The sequence below is a fragment of the Urocitellus parryii genome, unplaced genomic scaffold (genome assembly GCF_045843805.1).
Source record: "Urocitellus parryii isolate mUroPar1 unplaced genomic scaffold, mUroPar1.hap1 Scaffold_127, whole genome shotgun sequence".
Lineage (NCBI taxonomy): Eukaryota > Metazoa > Chordata > Mammalia > Rodentia > Sciuridae > Urocitellus > Urocitellus parryii.
The window spans coordinates 346804-372184 of record NW_027551944.1 but is presented as its reverse complement, the minus strand read 5'-3'; the positions used below and the strand labels follow the sequence as shown (position 1 = coordinate 372184).

The 25381-nt window shown below is 36.7% G+C and overlaps 1 pseudogene; it reads left to right on the top strand.

Annotated features, from left to right (window-relative positions):
• The window catches only part of LOC144251621 (transport and Golgi organization protein 1 homolog), a 100982-nt pseudogene that overhangs the window by 37940 nt on the left and 37661 nt on the right, over positions 1–25381 (top strand).

Here is a 25381-nt window from a genome sequence, read left to right as displayed (position 1 = left end):
ATTATGTTCTCCAACGCCATACATTTACCTGCAAATGCCATGATTTTATTCTCTTTTATTGATGAGTAAAATTCCATTGTGTATACGTGACACATTTCTTTTACCCATTCATCCACTGAAGAGCATCTAGATTGGCTTCATAGTTCAGTTATTGTGAATTGTGCTTGAGCCACATCCCCAGCCCAAGAAAGATAATTCTTATGGAACACAAACACATTTTCAAATGAGATGACTGCCTCGATAGTTAGCACACAGTGGATAAAAAGGTTGTGGAGCCTGGCACAGTAGTGCATGCCTACAGTCCCAGCTACTCAGGAGGCTGAAGCAGGAGGATGGCTTGAGCCCAGGAGTTCAAGGCCGGCCTGGGCAACACTGTGAGACCCTGTCTCTGTCCCAGGAGTAATGACCTCAGATTCTGGAATATGGGATGGAATCCTGACTGTTTTATCTTCTAGTGGTGCAACTTCAAATAAATCCCTTAATCTAGCTGTTTCCATTTCAGCATCTGCAAAATGAGAATAGTGCTAGCAAGGACATAGGGTTGTTGTGATAGTTAAAAGAGTCAATGCATGTAAAGTGCCATGAGCAGTGCTTGGCAGTAGTAAAGTAGAAGTGTAGCTCTTATTATTGGGTATAACTTAGCCTTTCTCCGTATTCAGTCATTAGTATTTCTTTATTCCAACTTTGATTTTATAGGAAGACTTCAATGAGAATGTTCCTGCCTGGCTTGTCTTACATCCAGCCGGGAGTTAGTAGTCCTTGTGGAAAGGAACCCTTCATTCAGTTCTTGGAACAAGCCCTTTTAGGCCTGTTTTAGCAATGAGCTCCAACGACCGTGGCTAGAGTGTGTTCTGTACAGTTTCCACATTTATCAAAGAGAAGCCTGTAGTTTGCTTCTTAGTACTCTAAATTCCTGAACCCAAAGTGCTCTTTTGGCCTTTTCCTGCACCATTGGAGAAAGAGCAGAGAGTTGTTGCATTGAGTGTTCTTGTCTTGAACTGATTTTATGACATCTTCTTTGATCAGTGTGGAAACCAGTACAGGAAGACACTCTCAGGTTTTCTCCACTCAGAGGCAGGTATCATCTGCTCTAATCATAGCTAGCGTCAGGTCTTCCTACCTTGTTGAAGCTGCAAGTGTGGTCATGTGTGTTTCTTACTGCCCACTGCAGACCTCTCATTGTTTTAAGATACATTTTTAGTTGTAGATGGGCACTGTTTTAGTCAGCTTTTTCACCTCTGTGACCAGAACCAACTGTGGAGGAGGAATGTTTATTGGAGGGCTCATGGTTTCAGAGGTCTTAGTCCATAGAAGGCCGACTCCATTCCTTGGAGCTCCAGGGGAGGCAGCATCATGGCAGGAGTGTGTGACTGAGGGTAGCAGCTCACATCATGATCAGAAAGCAGAGAGAGAGAGACTCCACTGTCCAGATACAAAATATATACCCCTTAGCCATGTGCCTGATGAACCCCTTCCTCCAGCCACACCCACCTGCCCCAGTTACCACTCAGTTAATCCCATTAGGGATTCATTCACTGATTAGGTTAAAGCCATATCCCAGTCATTTCTCCTCCAAACCTTCTTGCATTGTCTCACATGTGAGCTTTTGGAGGACACCACATCTAAACCATAACAGATGATACCTTTATTTTATTTATTTTTATGTGGTGATGAGGAAGGAACCCAGTGCCTCACGTGTTCTATCACTTGTGTTCTATCACTGAGCTACAACTGCAGCCCCCAGACCTCTTATTTTTGGAGCTGTTTTCTGAAAGAACTTGTGTCCTTATTCACAGACTGTTTGAAGCAAAATCCAATCAAGGTTTTCAAACAAATATTAAATGTCTTCACGCAATTAACTTAAGCATCCTTTTCTTCTGCTTACCTCTCATTCTGTTATATTTGATAATTAAATTTTCCCAGTTCATGCAATGGAAGGTGAGGTAGCACTTTTGACCACTGTAGGGTGGTCAAACCTGAAGTCTGGGGCAGAAATGTCAGTTTGAAGGATGAAACCAGTCAGTTGGACTGATTTCTGATTTTCACTAGGACCTAGTCCTGCCTTGTGTATTTTCTAGTTCCCTATTTGTGTGTTGCTCATCATGTTCCTTTTTTTTATGGTTTTCAGGTGGAGTTGGCATGAACTTAAAAGCAGCAGATACTGTTATTTTTTTTGACAGTGATTTTAATCCTCAAAATGACTTGCGGGCAGCTGCCAGAGCTCACCAAATTGGCCAGAACAAGTGAGTGAGTTAGACATTGGCACCTTTCTGCTCTGTTGGCTTGCAGCTGTGGATTGGGGAGGAAGGTGGACCGTGTAGTCCTGACAACAGTGCCACGTTGGAGTTAGAGACCACTGGGTTTGAACCCCGTTGTGCTACTGGCTTGTAGAGTCATGTTGGGGGATCAGTGGTCACATGATCAGTTCAGACTCACTTTGTTGAAAAGAACAGTTAAATTCCAAAATGATTAGAAGAAACTTAGAATTTATTTAGTTCATGTTTCTCACATTAGATCCTAATTCAGTTTAAAAATGAAGTTAAAGCCAGTGGGTGCACATGCCTGTAATCATTATCAGCATGGGAGACAAGCAGGAAGATCAAGTTTAAAGCCAACCTTGCAACTTACCTAAACCCTGTCTCAAAACTTTTTTTTTTTTTTAAGGCTAGGATTATAACTTCATGGTAAAGCTCCCCTGGGTTGGGTTCCCAGTACCACAAAGAGGAAACAAAGTTGTGTTCAGCTACCCTTTGACTTGAGGTAACATGCCTGCCAGGGGTTATCCTGGCTACAGATGAAGGCCCAATAGTGGTCACTTCGTCTTCCTTCCTCTTCCTCTTTTGGGGAAAAGTTCAGGAAGAAGTTGAGGCCAGATTTCTCTAACAAATGCTCAGGTCCCAATGAGCAGTGTCTTTTTCCTTTTTCCCTCAATGTGGCATTTGGTTCTGCTTCCTTTTGGGTGTATTTTCCTGGCATGCTTTTTTCCCCAGCTTTGCAGACTCCTAACACTGCTCTCATTTGACTCCAGTACAGGGCTGGGAAAGTGATCCGGCTGATTGGCCGAGACACTGTGGAAGAAATAGTTTATAGGAAAGCAGCCTCCAAACTGCAGCTCACCAACACAATCATAGAAAGAGACCATTTTACTCTGGGAGCCCAGAAACCTTTGGCTGATCCTGACCTCCAGGTAAAATGTATTCTTTTTAGAGTCTCATGATTTATAACTAGTACTCTCTGTGGATGAGAATGCAAATAAAAAGGACCAGCATTAACCACCCATTGTTGCAAATTACCCATTTTTTCATTGGCCTAATTCTTACCCTCTCAGTACCTAACTACATGCAAGGTGCCATACAAGCTAAAAATGAGGGTGGCATTTAAAGGCAGAGAAAATAGAATAAAGAAAATGAGCTTTGAACCATCTAACTTGGATTGAAATTCACATCTTATCCCTTATTGGATGGATGACTTTGAGCATGTAACTGAACATCATGGATCTAATCTCTTCATGGCTTCTAAAGATGAGTGTGCCACGAGTTACCTCAGAATTTGTTTAAGTTCTTTTTTTTTCTTTAAATCAGTGATGATTAGTTTCATACCTCCTCCTTAATCCCAGACCCTTTGAGTAGTGACTCACAGTACTCATTCCATACTCAGAGATGAGTGAACAAGATTAGGAATTCAAAATTATGCCATAGGATATAGGGATGAAAGCACTAGAGTTAATTTGTTGAAGAAGGAAAAATTAGATGGGAGTCAAATGCTGTCTTAGAATATCCTAGAGAGCTCTCTTTTGGTAAGAGGTTTGGAGTTATTCCTTAGCAGCAGCCTTTGAGATAAAATTGAACCTATATTATAATATACCCCAGGTCGTTTTGAGGGATTAGATGCAGAGAGATCAACCCCTAGTATCTAGTATGATTCAGGCATGAAGAGAGTAATAAATGTCTGAGAAAAGGTAGTAGCTGTGGGAAGATCTGCTGTAGGAAACTGCAGAGAAATGACAGGAGTTGGCTCTTGTTTTGAGGCAGGCAGTGAGAGAGAGCAAGTTCAAAGATGGCTTTAAGCCTGAAAGATGAGAGTAGAAAGTAGGAGATAGGGATAGAAATTAGAAGGATGAAGATAATGTAGGCTTTAGTCAACAGAGTTTGTAGTAAAAATCAATATACATTATTGTTAGAAGGAGACTCAGAAAAGAAAGGAATTAGAAAAGTTTGCAAGAAAAACCAGGCTTTAAAAGGATCAGCTTATCAAACAAAAAATTCAAGAGGTATGTGAAAGGGAAAAAATTACACAGTATTACAAGCAGAATCATCAAATTTACAACTAGCCCAAGCATGAGTTTAAAAATGGCAGTTTTCTCACATCTGTATCTTTACACATCAGCATTGCAGACAGGGAAGGTGCTGTTTTTGTTAGGGAGTCACTGACCTGCAGGAAAGGTTCACAGATTTGGGGGTACTAGAACCTGAAAGAAGAACTCTAGGTTTTGTTTGTTTGCTTGACGTTTGTATATCTTAGAGAGTAACTGGAGTCTTTGGCCTTTTGTGTTTTGAGTCTTCTGCATGCTCATCTGTCATGGTGGCTGGGCAGGCTGTGCATTTTATTTTCACACTATTGAAGAGGCAATTTCAAATGGAAGGTGAAAGCTTGAGAGAGAGGTGCATGTACACTGTAGGTGTCTAAATACACTTCTTCACAGGATCTTGGGAGAGGAGCTCATCATGGGCTGTTGTGAAGGCACAGGTGTCAGGAGTTAGAGGAGACAAATTCTCAGATGCTCGATGCTTCCCCAGTGGAGGGAGCTCCAGGCATTCAGTCAGGGGTTTCTCTATGACATTGGCTGCTAGCACATCATTGTGAAATGCACAGGCACAAACTCTGCCATGGGACCAGATCTTGGGGCCAGTACAAACTATGGGCTGGTGGAGAGGACCTCGGTGGGACTTCCTGCACAAGCCATGGCAAGAAATCACACTCTGGTTCTGTCTTGATTCTTTCCTCCCCACCAGACTGTGAGTTATTTATCGTTGCCAGGAACAAGGGTGATAACTCACTGCCTGGTCTCAAAATACAGCAGGACATTTTTTTTAAGTTATTAAAAGAATCTAATAGTAAAAGACGTGGTTCTGGTTTGATAAATCTAAGCAGTATAGAGCAGTGAAGTCCTGAAAAAAGGAGAGCAGGTTCCTTGTCTTAGAAGGAGAACACAACAGAAACAGAGAACAGATAAAGATGCGGTGAACACTTATTGAATGCTTACTGTGTGCTAAGCATTGTGTGACGTGCACTTTTTCCAGTTGTTTCAGAAGAAGAATAACAAAAAAATGAGATAGACGTTGTCTTTACCTCCATCTTAAGAAATTTTCCAAACATCAGATTCATGACTCTAATCCGAGCACTCTTTAACTTCCAACTACATGCTCTTAGTTACTATAATAAAGTGGTTTTCATTTAAAAAATGGGTAGTTCCTTAAAGACACGTTGTGAGTGAGCAGTAGCGAGGGAAGCCAGGAGACATAGTCCAAGGAGTGGACGAGTGAAGGGTCCCAGTATGGACTGAGCCTCATCATAAATACTTGGCTTTCTTCTGTTTTGGGTACTAAATGCCAAAGCCATTTGGCTTGGTTTTATATATATATACACATACATATATATATATGTACACCAAGGTTAAATATAAATATAACAGTTATGGTTTTGTTTAGTTTTTGTCATAGTTTTTATCTTGGATATTTTCAAGCTAAAGTTTCCAAGTTACAGAATAGGCAATATAGAGATAACTAACCAAATCTAAAAGGGCAAAATGAAAATGAAGTCCCATGATGTGGATCCCAATTGGTTCAGAATTCCTAAGAGATAGTACTTAGGGAGGTGGAGAGTTGCAAGTAGCAAATGAAAGCCAGGTAACACTATCTAAGATTCTGGTTCCAATAGCCGTAGGAAATAGGCTGAGTATATCCCCTAGGTGGAGCAAGAGGGCAGGATGGGGAGTACCGCAGGACTATCCAGGGAGATTGAAATTGAGAAAGGGCTTTTGGGTCTGGTGATCAGGGTGGTTATGGTTTTGCCAAAGTGGGTCCCATAAAGCACTGTAGTAGCAAAGCGGCTTGGCAAGGACAGGTGGCAGCTCATGGTGAGATGAGGTATTCAGTGGCACCTTTTCTTTATAAGAGTTTGGCAGTGGGAGAGGTAAGAAGGTAGCCAACAGGGTCTCTGACTTCTCTGGGGACTGCTGGAAGTGCCTGTAAAAATTGCTGGTGAGAAGTGCTATAGAAGATGCTGGGAATCATTTTATCTGCCCCCACTCCTCAAAAAAATTGGAGGCCAAAAAATTTTTTTGGTATTGTAAATAATTGTCAAAGTCAACATCTCTGATCATCATTTATCACCTCTCTGCTTATTCCTCATCCAACTCCAAAACAGCCTGGCAGGTGTCATTTGTGATGGAAGAGAAGAAAGTCCATCAGGGAAAGAATTACCTGGTGTCATTTAGACACTTAGCAAGTCACACATCCTCATCTGTGTTTTCATGAGAACTAACTGGATCTCTCATTTTCTTCATTCAAGTTGAGTGACATACTGAAATTTGGCTTGGATAAACTGCTGTCTTCTGAGGGGAGCATCCTGGAGGACGTAGACCTAGAGTCCATCCTGGGAGAGACAGAGAACAGCCAGTGGGCCTCTGATGCCCTGCCTGCAGCTGGAGGAGGGATCAGAGAGCGGGAGGAAGGAAGTGAGTTGGGGTTAGGTGAGCCAGTGACTCCATCACCTCAAGCTAGGGTGTGAGTGAGATGCGTCCCCACGGGTAGTCCTGTGTCCTGCTCTGGCACCTCTCTTTCCTACCCAGCCCTATAGTCATCTGTTGACATTCTTAAGGCTTCCTGGTCCAAGAACTGCCAGAGTAATCCTTGTTCCCTTGAAGCTGGACTTTGAATCCAAGTGATGATATTAATGTTTATGGTCCTGTCAGTCTCAAGGATTAAATTTGAACCTTTTCTCTCTTGACACAGACTTCTTCTCTGGAGTTTATTTGGTAAACCTGCTATCTTTATGATGGTGCTTTGCACAGTGATACCTCTTCTCAATAGTAGAATGTTTTTTAAATTGCAAATGATATTTATGGACATTTATTGTGTTCATCAACAGTGCTGACTATGTCATGTGCTTTAGGTCTTTTAAGACCCATGAGGTGGGGGGCTGGGGTGGTGGGTCAGCGGTAGAGCACTCACCTCACACGTGCAAGGGCCTGGGTTCAATCCTCAGCACCACATAAAAACAGAAGTAAAAATGAAGGCATTGTGTCCAACTTCAACTAAAAAAATACATATTAAAAAAAAAGACCCATGAGGTGTAGGAGATCATTTTGTCTTCCTTTTTCTTTTTTCCCAGATTTGGTGTCTGTCTGTCTGTCTCTCTCTCTCTCTCTCTCTCTCTCTCTCTCTTTATATATATATATATATATATTTATATATTTTTTTTTTTTTTTAGTTGTAGATAGACAGCATGCCCTTATTTTATTTTTTTAATGTGGTGGCTAAGGATTTTTTGGTGTTTAGCTTTTGAGGTTCTTTATATACCTAGAGATTAGTGCTATATCTGATGTGTGAGGGGTAAAGATTTGCTCCCAAGATGTAGGCTTGCTATTCACCTCACAGATTTGCTTCTTTTGCAGAGAAGAAAGAAACTTTTTAGTTTGAGTCCATCCCATTTATTGATTCTTGATTTTAATTCTGGCACCAAAAGAGTCTTATTAAGGAAGTTGGAGCCTAATCCCACATGATGGAGATTAGGGTCTACTTTTTCTTCTATTAAACGCAGAGTCTCTGGTTTTATTCCCAGGTCCTTGATCCATTTTGAGTTGAGTTTTGTGCATGGTGAGAGATAGGGATTTAATTTCATTTTGTTGCATATGGATTTCCAGTTCTCCCAGCACCATTTGTTGAAGATGCTATCTTTTCTCTAGTGCATGTTTTTGGTACCTTTGTCTAACATAAGATAATTGTAGTTTTGTGGGTTAGTCTCTGTATCCTCTCTCTGTTCTGTACCATTGGTCTACCAGTCTGTTTTGGTGCCAATACCATGCTGTTTTTGTTACTGTTGCTCTGTAGTATAGTTTAAGGTCTGGTATAGTGATGCCACCTGCTTCACTCTTCCTGATAAGGATTGCTTTAGCTATTCTGGGTCTCTTATTTTTCCAGATGAATTTCATGATTGTTTTTCTATTTATATGAGGAATGTCATTGGGATTTTGATTGGAATTGCATTAAATCTGTATAGCGCTTTTAGAAGTGTGGTCATTTTGATAATATTAATTCTGCCTATCCAAGAGCAAGGTAAATCTTTCTATCTTCTAAGGTCTTTTTTTGATTTCTTTCTTTAAGGTTCTGTAATTTTCACTATATAGATCTTTCACCCTTACTGAGCTTCTTAATTCAAGAGTTCTTTCTAGCCTGGCACAGTGGTGCACACCTGTAATCCTGGTGACTCCAGAAGCTGAGGATCATGAGTTCAAAGCCAGCCTCAGCAAAAGCGAGGCACTCAGTGAGAACCTGTCTCTATTAAATACAAAATAGGGCTGAGGTGGCTCAGTGGTTCATGCCTCTGAGTTCAATTCCCAGTACTAAAAAATAAATATTTAAAAATCTCTCTCCTCTCTCCTCTCCCCTCTCTCTCTCTCTCTCTCTCTCTCTCTCTCTCTCTCTTAAAAAAAAAGACACAACTGATGTGACTATGTGTACAACCAGAGATATGAAAAATTGTGTACCATATGTGTAATATGAATTATAATGCATTATCCTGTCATATATAACAAGTTAGGATTAAAAATAAATAAATTTTTTAAAAAGATAAAAAGAGTGGGAAAATCAGAAAGTAATATCGTTCCATGCTGTACATATCACTTCCCTTTCTCAAGTACAATCTGGCACAAAATGTGTTGAGAAGAGATTCCCCTCCAAAAAAACAAATCCACTGGGGCTGGGGATATAGCTTAGTTGGAAGAGTACTTGCCTCACACGCACAAGGCTCTGGGTTCAATCCCCAGCACCACCAGAAAAAAAAATCTGATATTATATCCAATGGCATGAACAAGATTTAAAAAGCCACATAACCATAATGAGAGCACAAAGCACACAAAAGGCTTTCTAGATTCCAATCTAGAAAAAAAAACAAACATATCCCAAGGGAGGAGAACAATGTTCTTGCAATTACTTTTCTCTAAGGAGTATCTTAGTATGGTGATGAATGACCTTTTTCCCCCCCAGCACTGAGGATTGAACTGAGGAGTGCTCTACCACTGAGCTACATCTGCAGTCATTTAATGTTTGTTTTGTTTTTGTTTTCCTTGAGACAGAGTCTCACCAAGTTGCCCAGGCTCTCCTGAAACTTACCATTCTCCTACTTGTCAACCTCCTGAGTAGCTAGGATTATAGGCATGCACTATTGTACTGGCTACAAATTATATGTTTTTAAATCAGGAAATTGTCATTTAGAGAATATTATTCCCATGAGTCCTTTCTATATAAATTATTATAGAGCAAGCTTCACACAACCAATTGAAGAGACATTATCGTTAATAGATTATCCTATATTGTAGTTAATTGTATGGAAAAGAAACAATGTAGCAAAAATGAAATCATAAAAACAAAGACATTTCACATAGTAATGTAGATTAAAATGTCATCCAACTATAAATTCCCTCAAAATGCATGGACCAAGATCCTACCCAAGATTGAGACTTGAGGAAGGACTGACTGTATCCTTTAAAGGCACAAACTCGTTTTTTCTTCTCTTTGGTACCCTGTGCCACACTGTAAAGAAGCCCAGGCTATCTTGCTAGAGGGAGAGTCCATTTGAAGAAAGCCCCTGACATTTGAAAGACCACATGGAAAGGGAGACTACATAAAGCCAACAGTCAGCACCTTAGTTCCAGACATACAAAGCCATCTCAGACCTTGTAGTCTAAATCAGGCGTTTGCTGTATGGGTGAGCCTAGGTGACACTGGAGCAGAACCTTGGTTAAAGTCTTGACTTACAAAATTATGAGAAATAAAATGGTTGTTTGTTTGGTAGTGGGGATTGAATTCAGAGGCTCTCGGCCACTGAGCCACATCCCGAGCCCTATTTTGTGTTTTATTTAGAGACAGGGTGTCACTGAGTTGCTTAGTGCCTCGCCATTACTGAGGCTGGCTTTGAACTCTCGATCCTCCTACCTCAGCCTCCTGAGCCACTGGAATTACAGGTGTGCACCACCACTCCTGGCAAATGGTTATTTTTTAAAGCCACTAAATTTTGGAATTTTAAAAAATATAGCAATAGATAACTAAAACACTGTTTATTGATGATTTGCAGGGCTTTTATTTAATGACCAGTTTTATTAAAGAATACCCCATTTATTTCTACTGTGATCAGCAAACAAACTGATATTCAATATTTAAAATTTTTTGAAACTGATTAGTTTGCCAAGAATATAACCTATCTTGCAAATTTTCATGAGGACTAGAAAAGAATATATATTCTGGAGTTGTTGGGCATTGTCAGTCAATGTCAATAAGGTTAAGGTGGTTGATAGTTTTGTTCAGACTCTTGTGTATCATTAGTGATTTTTTATACTGTTACTATCAGTTGTTAAAAGGCTGTTAAAAATTCAAAGTGTGGATTTATCTCTTCAGTTTTGTCAGCTTTCATATATTTGGGGCATATAAATGTTTGGTTGTATGGTGTCATGTTTCTGTGTTCTTAAAAAACACATTATAGTATTATGAAATGTCTTTCTTATCTCTTATAAAACTCTTTATCTTGAATTTAAATTCATCTGATGTTAGTATAGCCTCTGCATTCTTCTTGGCTTACTATTAATGATGTATTTTTATTTAATGTAATTAAATAAAATTACATTAAATAAAAATTAAATTTTATTTAATTTATCCACTAGCTTTTAGCTGTATTGCTTTACATTATTGTTTTAGCAATGTTTCCAGGAATTATGAAATGCATTCTTTAATTTATCACAGTTTTCATAGTTTAAATTGTGATACTTTCTCACATTTCCCCAAGTCTTTTGTGCTTTGTCGTCATACATATTACAGCTGTATACCCTATGTTTTTTACCTTAGTCATGTTTCCAAGAAATTAAAAGAATAAATATGTATACATATTGCCTTTTATATTTACCTACATTTTACTATTTCTAGTACTTTTCATTTCTGTTTATGGTGCATTGTCTTTAAAAATATCTACCCCAAATTCTCCACATTCCTGTATCATGTTGCTTCTCTCATTATGAAGTAATATCTATTTTCCCACCCACTGAGTCTGGGCTGGTCTTTTGTCTTGTTTTAATGAACAAAATATATTTTTGGTGAAAGTGATTCCATGCCAATCCTAGACATAACACCCTGGGAAGGTGTATACATTCTACTATTATCCTCTAGAAATCTAATCAACAAATAAAAAATTTTAGAATGACTGAATGACTAAAAGCATTTGAAGAGATAAGCCTGACCCAACCAGTTGAGCTAGCAGACATGTAAACGAAGCTATTTTGTCAGTTCTACCTTTGGTTAAACAATTCCTGCTAAAGGAAACCACGTAAGCAGTAATAAATACCTAGAGCAAAGGACCCATCAGGTTATGTAAAGCCAAATCATAGAATAAGGAGAAATAACAAAGAATTTTTATATTAAACCATTAAGTTTATTACACAGTGAACTAAAGCACACAGTGCATCTGTTTCTACCTGATGGATCATCTCCTTTTATCCTGAAGAGGTTCTTTTAGCATTAATAGTAGAGATCTATTGGTATTGAATTTTCTTTTTATTTATTTGAAAAAGTCTATTCTGCTTTCAGTTTTGAAGAGTATTTATCCTGGATTAGCAGTTTTTGTCTTCTAGCACCTTAAACCTTTCCATTAACTTTAACCTCTCATTTCTGATAAGAAGTCAGCTATCATTTTAGTCATTTTTACCAATGTAAAACACACCACTTTTTTCTAATTGCCTTCAAGACCTTTTTCCTCCTAATTGATTATTTACAGTTGACTCTGATGCATCTAGGTGTGATTTGCTTTGTAACTAACCTTAGTATTCACTGAGTTTCCTAAATCTGTTAACATCTTTTTTGTTAATTTGGGATAATTTTAGCCATCGTTGTCTTAAATATTTTTTTCTGTACAATTTATGCGTCTATTCTTCTAGAAATCTAATTATATGTATGTTAGGTCACTTTGTACTGATAGTAACCAAGTCTCTATTTTTTTCTTTCTGATTTTTAGAACAGATAATTTTTATTGGTCTATCTCCAAGTTAACTTTTTGCTGTTTTTGCACTATACAATCTGATGATAGATTTGTTTCATGAATTTTTCATTTCAAATACTATACTTTTTATTTCTTTTAAAAGAATTTTTTCATTTATATGTTGACACCCATATCTACTTATTCATTATGATTAAGCTTTTCTTTAACTCCTTGAAATTAGTTATTAAAACTATTTAAATTTTTTTTCGGCTAATCCTAACATCTGGGTCAGCTCATGGAACTTTTTTTATATGTGATATTTTCTCTTGTGGTTCTCATTTTTCTATCTTCTTTGCATTCTGGCAAAATTTAATGATATTCTACATGCCTATAATCCCAGCGACTCAGGAGGCTAAGGCGGGAGGATCAAAGCTAGCCTCTGCAACTAAGGGATGCACTTAGCAACTCAGTGAGACCCTGTATCTAAATAAAATGCAAAAAAGTGCTGAGGTTGTGGCTCAATGGTTAAGCACCCCTGGGTTCAATCCCTGGTACCAAAAAAAATTTTTTTAATTATATTCTGGTCATTTATAGATGATACATCATAGGAAGTCTGGATTATGTTGTCTTCCTATAAAGGATATTCTGTTTTATTTGTCATGCAGGCTAATTACTGGTGAATTGTTTTGATCATATTAGATTTGGTATTACTATTATTATTATTATTTGGTTCCAGAGATTGAACTCAGGGTACTCAATTACTGAGCCACATCCCCAGACCTATTTTGTATTTTATTGAGAGACAGGGTCTTGCTGAGCTGCTTTAGCACCTCGATTTACTAAGGCTGGCTTTGAGCTCATGATCCTCTTGCTTCATGCACCTGAGTCACTGGGATTATAGGCATATTCCACCGCGCCTCACTAGGTTTGGTATTTTTCTTTATTTCCATATTTCATGGTGCATTATACTTGTACATAATGGTGGGATTTGTTGTTATGTTTGCATGCATATGTACAATACAGTGATAAAACTTGGCCAATATCGTTCTCGAGTATTTCTCTTTTACCTGCTTTCCTCTCTCCCCTGATCCCTTTCCTCTACTGATCTCCCTTTGATTGTCGTCAGATTCCTTTCACACACACACACCTTTCTTTTTCTTTTTCCTTTCTGGCTGCCACATACATTTTCAGCATGAATCAATTTTGGTTTCAAATTTAGGTCTACCTTTTTCCCTTTACTCTTTTGTGTGTGGTTCTTTTTGCTAAGGCTTATTTCTGAACTCTTAATTAAGTACCTGATATATTAGTGAAGCTGCTGCAACCTGACTCTGCTGGAAACCTAATTTCTTCCAACATTGCCATTTAGCATCATCTTCAGTCTCCTTTATAGCAGTCAAACTCTGCTAAGCCTTAAAGAGTCTCATCTGGTACATTCATATGAAAAATGAATTTCCTCCAGGCTTTTAGTATTCTCTCTCTAACACACACACACAATCACATTGCACCCACCATAAATAGCTCAGACATTCTTGTCCACAAAATTCCAACCACTATGATAATCTTGCACTTTGATAATTTTCTCCTTAACTCAGTATGACCTCCATCTTACTTGAGCTTCATCTCCCTAATTGTGTTTTGTGCACCAGGCCTACAGTCATGTCTGAAATTAATACCTGAAAATGTTTAGTTTTCCTAGTTTTATACACTTTTGTGTCAGGAAAACAAATCCAGTACAGTAGATCTATAACAGTTTCAAGTAAAAGTACTAAATTACTTATATCCTTGCCCATCAATAGTGGTAGAGGCACTTAGGTGAACTTACATAGAAACTGCAACATCTTACATACTCAACAACAATTTCATTGCCCATGGAACCCAAAATTAATTGAAAGAGTAAACCCCAAAATGGATATCTGAAAAATAAACTGGTCAAAATTAGTAAGGCAATCAGACTTAAATAATCATATATTTTACCAATAGCACTAGCTTAAAAGTATGGGTCTACAATAACTAGAAAAATACAAGTTAATGGCTAGAGTCATAAAAGTTTCTATTATGATAGGCAGTCTCTTATGATGCTTTAATATTATATGATAGTTGTGAAATGATTACAAACTAATAATGAACATAATCTATTTGCAGATTACAATATTCTTCCCTGTATTATCTACAAAGTTTAGATACACCTCAAAATGCCCTGGAAAAGAAATTTCTTAAGTCTCATCAAAATGAACTGCCAGGTTTTTTTCCTACATTTGACATGACACAGTGCCAAGATTTCTAGTCCTGAATACACACTTTCTATAGGGAAGGGACATTTATCTTGGCAATTAATAGATCATTTATCTCATTTCATACAGCCAATTTTAGTCGTAAGAAAAGAAATGTTTATGTATTTATTCTGCTGACTTTAATCTATAATCTAATCAGGGATCAACAAACTTTTCCTGAAAAGAGACTGATAATAAATATATTAGACTTTGTAGGCAAGTCTTCATTACCACTCAAGTGCCAATGTAGCACAAAAACAGCCTAGACTGTGGGTAAATAATATAAGCTTCTGTATTCTAATAAAACTTTGTTTACAAACGCAAGTGTTATTGTTGGACACCGTGAAAGAAAGAAAGAAAGGAGGGAGGGAGGAAGGGAGGGAGAGAGAAGGTGTGGGGAAAGAATGAAAGAAAGAAAGAAAGAGAAAAAAGGAATAAAGAGAACAATTTAAAAAAAAACAGTGTCAGGCTGACAGGTATGATTTGCTCATCACTGTTCCAGAGTATTAATGTTTATGCTCACAATAGATGTTTGGCTAGGCTGTATACATACATACATACATATATACATGAAAGCAATTTTGTTCTTTTGTTTGCTTTTATTTTTTCCATTTTTTTGTTGATACATTATAGTCGTAAATCATGGCAGTATTTGTCGTAACATATTTCCACATGCACAATATAACACTATAGTTTGGCCAATATCATTCCCCAGTATTTTCCATTCACTCCTCCCTCTCCTGGTCCCTTTCCTACACTCTACTGATCTCCTTTTGATTTTCACTTTTCTTTCCCTTTTTCCTCTCTTGCTTCCACATCCGAGAGAAAACATATGCTCCCTTGATTTTATGAGTTTAGCTTATTTTGTGTAACAGAATGTTCTAAAGTTTCATCCGTTTTCCAGCAAATGACATAATTCACATTTATGGCTGAATAAAGCTCCATTGTGTGTATATGCCACATTTTCTTTATTTATTCATCCTTGATAAGCACCTAGTTTGGTTCCAAAGTTTGGCAACTGTGAATTGTGCTGCTATAAACATGGGTATGCATATACTACTCTAGTATTATGACTTTAATTCTTTAGGATAAACATTGAGTAGTTGTATACCTGGGTTATATGGTGGTTTCCTGCCTAGTCATTTGAGGAACCTCCATACTGATTTCAATAGTGGTTATATTCATTTACAATCCTATCAACAGAGAAAAAAGTGTCCCTTCTCCACATTCTCTCTAGCATTTATTATTGTTCATATTCTTTTTTTAAGTAGTTGGACACAATACCTTTATTTTTATTTATTTATTTTTAATGTGGTGCTGAGGATCGAACCCAGGGCCTTGCACGTGCTAGACAAGCAATCTGCTGTTGAGCCACAACCCCAGCCCCATATCATTCATATTTTTGATGGCTGCTATTCTGACTAGAGTGAGATGAAAGCTCACTGTAGTTTTGATTTGCATTTCCCTAATTGCTATTGATGTTGAACATTTTCATAGATTTGTTGTCCATTTTTATTTCTTCTTTTGAGAAGTATCTGTTTAATTCATTTGCCCAATTAAGCTAGGATATTTGAGGTTTTGGTGTTAAGTTTTTTAAAGTTTCTTATATAGTCTGGATATTAATCCTGTGTCAAAAGAGTAGTTAGCAGGGCTGGGGATGTGGCTCAAGCGGTAGCACGCTCGCCTTGCATGCATGCAGTCCAGGTTCGATCCTCAGTACCACATTACAAACAAAGATGTTGTGTCCACCGAAAACTAAAAAATAAATATTAAAAAATTCTCTCTCGCTTTCTTTAAAAAAAGAAAAAAAGAGTAGTTAGCAAATATATTTTCTCCCATTCCATAGGTTCTTTCTTCATGTTACCAATTGTTTCCTTTGTGTGCAGAAGCTTTTTAATTTGATGCCATTCTGTTTATTAACTTTTGTCATTATTTTCTGAGCTTTAGGAGTTCTAATAAGAAAGTCATTGCCTGTACCTATATGCTGGAGTCTCAAACCTATATTTTCTTCCAAGGATTTGCATAGTTTCTGGTCTAATTCCTGGGCTTTTGATCTCTTTCAAGTTTGTACAGGGTCTAGTCTTATTTGTCTACATATGGGTAATCAATTTTTCTGGCACCATTTGTTTAAAGCCTGTCTTTTCTCCCAATGTGTTTTTGGCATCTTTGTCAAGAATCAGATGACTGTTAACTGTGTTGGATCTTTTTCCGTGTCTTCTCTTCTTTCCCATTGGTCTATGTATCTGGTTTTATGACAGAGCCATGCAGTGGTTATTTCAATAGCTTTGTAGTATAATTTGAAGTCAGGTATTGTGATGATGCCTCCAGCTTGCTTTATTGACTTAGAATTGTTTTGGCTATTCTGAATATTTCATTCTTCCAAATGGATTTCAGGACTGTTTTTTCTACTTCTGGAAAAATGATATTTATTATTATTATTATTATTATTATTATTATTATTATTTTAAATTTATATGACAACAGAATGCATTACAATTCATATTACATATATAGAGCACAATTTTTCATATCTCTCGTTGTATACAAAGTATATTCACACCAATTTGTGGGTATTTTGATGGGAATTGCATCAAATCTGTATGTTGCTCATAAAACCAATTTCAAACATATACAATCATATTAGTAGTGATTTTAGTGTCCAAAAAGAGATCTACTAAACAGTAATTACTGGGCTGGTTTGGTGACTTGTAGTCCTAACTACTCAGAAGGCCAAGCCAGGAGGATTGCTTGAGTCCAGGAGTTGGAGATCAGGTTAGGCGACATAGCAAGACCCCCATCTTAAAAATAATAATAATTACTGATGTGAAAACACATCTCAATCATTATGATAGTCACTAACTCTTCATTGTTTTCCTTGAAACTCTAATATACAATTAGTGAATGTCAATTTAGGACTAATTGGGCTGTTTTATAGAGGAGAAAGCTGATTATAATAGTAAATGAAATCAGCTATCATGAACTGATTTGTGTTTATTTAATTACAATTATCATGCTGATGACTCTAATATGTAAAGTCTCCACCTATAGTTCCCTAGGTGCTAATTTTAAAAACGTGAGTTTTCACTAAAAATAAGAAAAGAAACCCCTCCATATGCATTTCAATAATTCAAATTGTATCATAATTTGACTATTAACACAATGCAACTAGTTCAGATTTAAATTCAAGATTACACAGTGCAAAAGAGGGAATAGTCTTGGAAAGGAAAGTAGAAAAATGTAAGATCCCTCTTAGAGGTCAGAAAAAATAAATTCAAAAATGTGATTTTTTTAAAGGTAGTGTTAACTTGAAGTGGAAAACAAAAAGCAAAAAAACCTTTGAAGCAAATTCAGTTGTGTTTACAAGGGCCTTTGAGTTTCTTTGATGTTTTAGTGATTCTGGTTTTTAAAATGTTGATTTGTGGAGGATGGGCACAGGGGATTGAATCTAGGTGCTTAACCACTGATCCACATCACCAGCCCTTTTTTACATTTTTTTTATTTTGAGATAGGAAATCCATAAATTACTTAAGGCCTTGCTAAATTGCTGATGGTGAGTTTGAACTCAAGATCCTCCTGCCTCAGCCTCCAGAGCCACTGGGATTACAGTGTGCATCATGAAGCCCAGCCTTAAATGTTGATTTTATAATCCTTTCTTTTTAGCTGATAAGAGAAATTACAAAATACAGAATACTTGCAAACTACAAAATATAGGATACTTACAACTAAAGGTGCTTTGTTAAATGATCAGAGTTTAACTAACATTTCAAGCAGTGACTCTCAAACTGGGAGAGTGATACTAGTCTTTTCAAGAGAAGTTTAGAAATGCCTGGGGGCATTTTGTTGTTGTTTCACCATGACTGAGGAAACTACTAACATTTTTTGGCCAGGCCCATAGATAGTATATAACCTTCAGCTAGTAGGAATAGTCCAAACCAAAGTACCAATAGAGTTCTATCAAGAAACCCTGGTGCAAAGAAGTAATCTACCAAGGAAAACACAGTTGCAGTTAAGTAAGAGAACAGAGCAGGTGCCGGGTGCAGTGCTGCATCCCTGTAATCCCAGTGGCTCTGGAGGCTGAGGCAGGAGGATCGTGAGTTCAAAGCCAGCCTCAGCAAAAGTAAGGCCCTAAACAATTCAGTGAGACCTTATCTCTAAATAAAATACAAAATAGGGCTGGAGATGTGATTCAGTGGTCTAGAGCCCTTGAGTTCAATCCCTGTTACCAAAGAAAAATAGACCACCCAAGTGATTTGTTTGTACCAGTAGGTCTACCTAAAACGAAAAGGGATTTTATGCAGTCAAATTGTTTTATTATCCATTTAAATATAATTCTTTATTTCTTTATGTTTGTCAAGAAGTAAATATATTTAAGATAACAATGAAAAATAATAAAAGAATGACAAGTGTAGGAACCTAATGATGACTTACACTTTTTGATTACAGACTTGACATTCATCTGAAATGACAATGCAATCCCTAGCTACTGCAACAGAAATCCTAACCTCTGAGTGAAAAAAAAGAGGGATGTTGAGATACCTTCAATCATCTTTTCTCACTTCTGAGTAAGTACCAAGAGAGGTTGGCCAAAAATATTTTAAAACCTAAAACATGCTATTAAACTTGGCTTTTCTTTAAAATAAGTGCAAGTATATGATATGGCCTAGTGTTAATTTACAATCCCTACTTTCTTATGCTTTGACTGTCTTTAAATGTGCCCAGTTTGAACTGAGATGTGCCATAAGTCAGATATCAAAGACTTATTATGAAGAATGTAAAATAACAGTTATATTTTTATTATGATTACAAGTTAAAAGGATGTCATTTTGAATATATTGAATTATGTAAAATGTATTATTAAATGAAGCTCATCTGTCTTACTTTTTAAAATATGACTTCTAGAAAATTTAATTTACATGTAGAGTTAATATTATATTTCTATTGGTGGTTCTAAGGGATCAGTGAGAAATAAGAGAAAGATCATGTTCAGATTCTCTATTTCATCATTTGCGTTTGATGTCATTCACTGATCCTCCTTATGTATTCCAAACCATTTCAAATTTCATTTGGATTTGGGTAAGACTGAGCTTTCATGCTAATCACAGAGAACTTACTTTCCCATATATATTTGTTCAGTGTCCCCCACTGAGTATAGTCTTCATAATAGTGTTTATGGTCCTGTTTCTAATTTTATACTGCATGCATCAGTTAAAATGCTGAAGATTCAGGAGGGTTTGCTTTGCTTCAGTGTATGCTCTGGTAGACTATATGTTATCCCGAAGAACATATTTTCTCCTCCACTCTCCCTGTCTCCTCCAAGAGGTGCTTGTGATCTTCCAAGCACACTTTTGGAGGATGTTATCAGCCTTACTTTGTTTCAGTGAGAAGAGAACAGTTTCCAGAGTATGCACTATCTAAAAATGTCTTCTTAGTGATGAAAGCATTTATTGCCAAGACTTTTGTTGCTTTGTCAATTGTCTATATTGGCTGTAACCGCCAGGATTTTGCTGTTTAATTATTTAAACCACATAAATGGGCAATCTTTCATATATTATCTCATTTTCTTCTTAAAAAGTGAATTATAAAATTTTAACTTTGACCCCATATTTGTATAGATGAAATATCTGAGACTCAGAAAAGTTAATGATTTCCCTATAGTCACACAATTAGACTTCTGACTCTTACTACAATCTTTTTGGCTATATTCCTTACTTCTGCTGCTGTTCTAGTAAGGAAGTAATTTATATTTCTGAAAACTAAATGTATAAAGCCCAACAGTACACTGTGGAAATTGAGATGTGCAGGCCACAAGTCCCCAACATCTGTTCTGCATTTATTTCAACACACCAAATATTTGACCTCCGTGAAAAGAATGCCAAGGTAAATTAGGCAGAACCAGAAACAGGAACTCATATATGCCATATATTAGTGGCAATTTCAGATGTTTGAGTTTCTTTCTTTGTACAGTTGAAAGTGGAATAATATTTCAGGGCTAGACAAACAGTAGATGCTGGCAGAAGACCTTGCCTTGTATATGACTCACTTCCATTAGTACAGTACACTTCAACATGACTTTTTAATTGTGGGGAGTGCCTCAGCCCTACTGGTCATGCCCAGCCTAAACCTCCATCTTCCCTGGATTTAAGGGCAAGATACTTGTTTAAATTCCACTTAAGTTATATGATCCCTTTACTTAAAGTCTAATATTTTCTGCATTTTTATTCTATTAAGTCTAAATCCTTATGCTTGATTTTCAAGGAATTTCATAATCTGACCTAAGCACACAAATATGTCATCCTTTATAGAATCCTTTCCTCTTAGCAAAATGAGGTGTCCTTACTGTCCTTTAAACATACTTCTTTCTGCTGAGTCTTTCTTATGCTGTTTAATTCACTTGCCTTTTATTCTCTTTTTAGAATCTGAATCCTATGTACTTATCCAGGTCTAGCTCAAATCCCAAGACTCATCTCTTACTTTTAACTCTTTAGTGTTTACAATTTGTACCAAAATACATTTTAGCATTTATTTTGTGGCAGGGTAGTGCCCTTTCCACCCCCCCACTACACTAACTTTTACCAAGGAGGAAACTGGTGTTACCAAGAAAGACCTGTTTATTTTTTTAGGAGTTCCCACTCTCGGGATTATAATGAGGATCTAGAGTCACCTCCACCCTTGGAGATAGATCCCAGATTGGGGTCCTTCGGCACAGGTGTAAAGGTTGATCCATTGCCTAAACCTCTTACACTGGCACAGAAGATGATGTACACACACACACACATACACACACGCGCCAAAACTCGAAGGAAGGAAGGGAGGGAGGGAGGGAGACCCTTTGAAATCCATTGAGAAATGATACTGTTCTGGTCAACCTGACAGAAAATGGGTATTTGTTGTCATTTTCTGACTTACCATATTGTGACCAAGCATAGTGCTTTTATTTTTATTATTTTTTTTTTTACTAAGACCTTTACTAGGATTCACCTGGTTTATAACTTTCTACCTTTAAATATAACTGAATCTGCTGGAAGGTGGTGGCAGAGTCTGTAATCCCAGATATTCAGGAGGCTGAGGCTGGAGGATCACAAGTTTGAGGTAAATGTGGGGAACTGAGCCAGACTCTGTTTCAAAATAAAAACTAAACTGGTGGCACACACCTGTAATCCCATCAGCTCAGAATGGTGAAACAGGAGAATTGGGATTTCAAAGCCAACCTTAGCAACTTAACGAGGCCCTGAGTAACTCAGTGGGACCTATCTCTAAATAAAATACAAAAGAGGGCTGGGGATGTGGCTCAGTGGTTGAGTTCCCAAGAGTTCCATCTCTGATAGCAAAAAAAAAAATTAATAATAAATGAATAAATAAAATGGGCTAGGGAGTAGCTCAGCAGTAGAGCACCCCTGGATATTTGTACTAGGGAGTACAAAAAAAAAAAAGAATTTTCAATGCATATTACTTTTTGTCTAGTTTATTTCATTCAGAATCTCCCTGTTTTTGCTATTATCAATAGTTCTTTATTCTTGCTAAGTATGTTTCCAAAATTTATTATCTATTTTCCTATTGATATACATTGGGGATTTTTTTTAAGTAAACCAGGTTATATTTATACAGTGGAAAATTATTAAGCAATGAAAATAAGAAGTACATTCACATTCAACAACTTGGATAAATCTTATAAAAATACATATGGAGCTAAAAAAAGCCACATACCAAAGATCACATGTGTATGATTACAGTGTATAAAGTAACAAAACAGGCAAAACTAACCCTTGTTATTAGAAGTTAAAATAGTGCCTAACTCTGGGGGAGCGTAGGGAATAATTAGGGGAGCAATAAGAAAGGGCTCATGAAGGTGCATTTGATGTCCAGTTTCTTGACCTGGGTTAGGGTTCAGTGGATATGTTTACTTTGTGATAATTCATTGTGCTATACGTGATTTTCTTTTGTCTGTTATATTTAATAAAAGAGAAGCTCTATTAACAGTAAAAAAAATCAGTCTCTACATTCATGTAAAAGTTAGTAATCAAATGCCTACTATATGGTTAATATGAGTATAAGGGTTCTGAGGCATGTAAGACAGACATGTTCCCACAGTCCAACATTGGGGATTTTTTGACTATTACAAATAAAACCACCATGAATAGTTGTGCACAAGTCTCAGTGTGGATGTATGCTTTTATTTCTCTGGAGTAAATATCTCGACAGATGTGATTTAACTTTTAAAGCAACTGCCAAACAGTTTTCTAACAGTTTGTGCCATTGTTTGTACTACATGTTATAGTCTGCAGTTCTAAGAGAGATACCATAGTCTTCATCTTTGTCAACATTTGTTATGATCAGTCTTAAATTTTGTCCATCCTACTGTATGTGTAATAACATTGCAGTTTTGATTTACATTTCAACTTACGTTGGATATCCTTTCATGTGCACATTCACCATATTTGTATCTACTTTGGTGAAGAAAAAAAAATCTTCTGCCCATCTTTTCAAATTGGGTGATTTTTCTTATTAATAAGTTGTAAGAATCATTTGTATATCCTAGATATCATTCCCTTGAGAGAGATATGTTTTGCCAATACTGTGTCCTAGTCTGTCAGCTTACCTTTCCATTTCCATAACAATGAATATAGAATAGACAAAGTTTGTTGTTGTTGTTTTTGGTACTGGGGATTGAACTCAGGGGCATACCACCACTGAGCCACATCCCCAGTCCTATTTAGTATTTTATTTAGAGACAGGGTCTCACTGAGTTGCTTAGTGCCTCACTTTTGCTGAGGCTGGCTTTGAACTTGCAATCCCCCTGTCTCAGCCTCTTGAGCAACTGGTATTACAGGTATGTACCACCACGCCCAGCATGAGACAAAGTTTTTAAGTCTGATTTATTTCTGAGAGGAGAGAGAAAAAAGAGAGCATGAGGCAGAGAGAGCTAGTTAATTTTAAAAGTCTCTGCCAAGCAGCTTTTTATATTTTCTTCCAGAAGTTGTATAGGTTTAGCTGTTACATTTAGGTCTGTAGTCTATTCCTACCAGTAGTGTGTGAGGGCTCCTATTGATCCACATCCTTGCCAACTTATTATTATCTTCTTGATTATAACCATCTTAATAGATGTGAAGTAGTATCTCACTGAGGTTGTACATTTCCCTAATGGTGCTGGGTATCCTTTCATTTGCTTATTTGCTTTTGCATATTTTCTTTGGAAAAATGTCTATTCTAATTTCTTGCCATTTTTTTTCATATTGAACAATAAGAATTGCTTGTATATTCTAGGTAGTTATATTCTAACTACATGAATTGTAAATATTTTCTTCTATGATTGTGTTTTCACTTTCTTCGATGGTAGCCTTTAAAAGTTTTAAATTTGATGAAGTTCATTACTTTATTATTTTTTTCTTTTCGTGCTTGGGCCTTTGGTGTCTTAACTACAAAGTCATTGTCTACTCCAAGATTTACCTATGCTTTCTTACATTTAGTTTTGGTGTATATATATATATATATATATATATATATATATATATATATATATATATGTGTGTGTGTGTGTGTGTGTGTGTGTGTGTGTGTGTGGTCCATTTTGAGTTCTTACATTTATGTCTGTGGTCCATTTTCAGGTAATTTTTATGTGGGGTAGGGTTTAACTTAATTCTTTTGCATTAAAGACTACATCATTTTGAAATATATTTTCATTTGGAATGCAATTCTAGGATGTCAGTGTTTTTTTCTTTCAGAACTTGAAAATGTTGATGTACTGTTTTCTGCATGGTTCTTGAATGAATTTTGACATTTTACTTTCACTCCTTTGTACATAATGGTGTCTGTTTTCTGTAGATGCTTTTCAATTTTTAGCACTGGTTTTAAGCATTTAGTGTATATTTGTGTCATCTTTATCATTTTTCTTATTCATTGAGCTTTTTGAATCTGAGTGTTCATCAGATATAGAACATTTTTATTTATTATTTATTCAAATGTGTTTTTCTCACCTCTTTTAGGAACTACCATAACATACATATATATATATGTTGGACTGGTTGAAGCTGTGCATACTGATGCTCTGTTCAGTTCAGTCTCTTTCTCCATGTTTGATTTTGGAGTCTTTATCACTGCATATTCAGTTTGCTGATATTGACTTCTTCAATGTCGAATTTGCTGTTAATCTCATTCAGTGTAATTTTCACCTTAGCCATTGTTTTATCTGATTTTATCTAATTTTATCTGTTTTATCTAATTCAGACATTTTTATATCTTCTTTTTCTCCTTTACATGCTTATTCTTTTCCATAGCATCTTGAACATATGGTATACAACTGTATTAATGTCCTTGTATAATAACTCTATCACAGTGTAATTAATGATCATTTCTATTAATTTTCTTTTCAACATGGGTTATATTTTCCTACCTCTTTGCATGCCTCATACATTTTTATTGGATTCCAAACATTGTGAATTTACCTTGTTGAGTACTGGATATTTTGTATTCGTTTAAATATTCTTGAGCTGTGTATAGCTTTTTTTTCTAAACTATCTTGGAAGCATTTTTATCTTTTTAAGATTCTGCTAGACTGGAGTTACCTTCAATCTTGGGCTAATTTTTCCCTTTTACTGACTATGTTACTTGATGCCCTTTTATTATAGATTTTCCATTCTAGCTGGTGATTACAAAAATTGATCTCCATGCCAACAATCACCACCACCTTCCATTCTGTTCTTTTCTGAAGGTTCTTTCTCTGGCCTTACATGTGTGCCCATTGTTACATAGCCACAGACTTCAGGGGAACCGTCCATAGATGTCTAGAGAGCTAGTGCATGTACACACTCTCCCTCCCTCTGCAATTCCCTACTCTCCCCTTTATTCTGCTCTGGGACTTCTAGCTGCATCTGTCT